Raw genomic sequence first — 999 nt, forward strand, 5'->3', positions numbered from 1 at the left:
TATGCCTTATTACACTGAGGTTTTTTTTTCACTTCTTTTGCCATAGTATACTATGTCTTTTTTTTTTGTCACTTTTTAGGCCTTACTATACTATGTTGTCTTTATACTTACTATAATATGACGTTTTCTGGTGTTTTTATGCCTTATTACACTATGTTTTTTTAAAACTTTTTTTGCCATAGTATACTATGTCGTTTTTTTTCACTTTTTAGGCCTTACTATACTATGGTATCTTTATACCACACTATACCATGACATTTTCTGGTGTTTTTATGCCTTATTACACTATGTTTTTTTAAAACTTTTTTTGCCATAGTATACTATGTCGTTTTTTTTCACTTTTTAGGCCTTACTATACTATTGCGTCTTTATACCACACTATACCATGACATTTTCTGGTGTTTTGATGCCTTACTATAGTATGACGTCTTTATACCACAGTATACCATGACATTCTCTGGTGTTTTGATGCCTTGCTATAGTATGACGTCTTTATACCACAGTATACCATGACATTTGCTGGTGTTTTTATGCTTTATTACACTATGTGGTTTTTTCACTTTTTTTGCCATAGTATACTATGTCGTTTTTTTTCACATTTTAGGCCTTACTATACTATGATGTCTTTATACCACACTATACCATGACATTTGCTGGTGTTTTTATGCCTTATTACACTATGTGTTTATTTCACTTTTTTTGCCATAGTATACTATGTCGTTTTTTTTCACTTTTTAGGCCTAACTATACTATGACGTCTTTATACCTTACTATACCATTACATTTGCTGGTGTTTTTATGCCTTATTACAGTGTTTTTTTTTTTTACTTTTTTGCCATACTATACTATGTCGTTTTTTTTTCACTTTTTAGTCCTTACTATAATTACTTTCTAGGCCTCACTATAATTACTATGACGTCTTTATACCTACTATACTATGACAGTTTTTGATGTTTTTATGCCTTATTACACTATGTGTTTTTTTCCACTTTTTTTGCC

The sequence above is a fragment of the Seriola lalandi genome, unplaced genomic scaffold (genome assembly GCF_002814215.2).
Source record: "Seriola lalandi dorsalis isolate HSWRI2012SDOR001 ecotype SW California unplaced genomic scaffold, Sedor1 jcf7180002054383, whole genome shotgun sequence".
Classification (NCBI taxonomy): domain Eukaryota; kingdom Metazoa; phylum Chordata; class Actinopteri; order Carangiformes; family Carangidae; genus Seriola; species Seriola lalandi.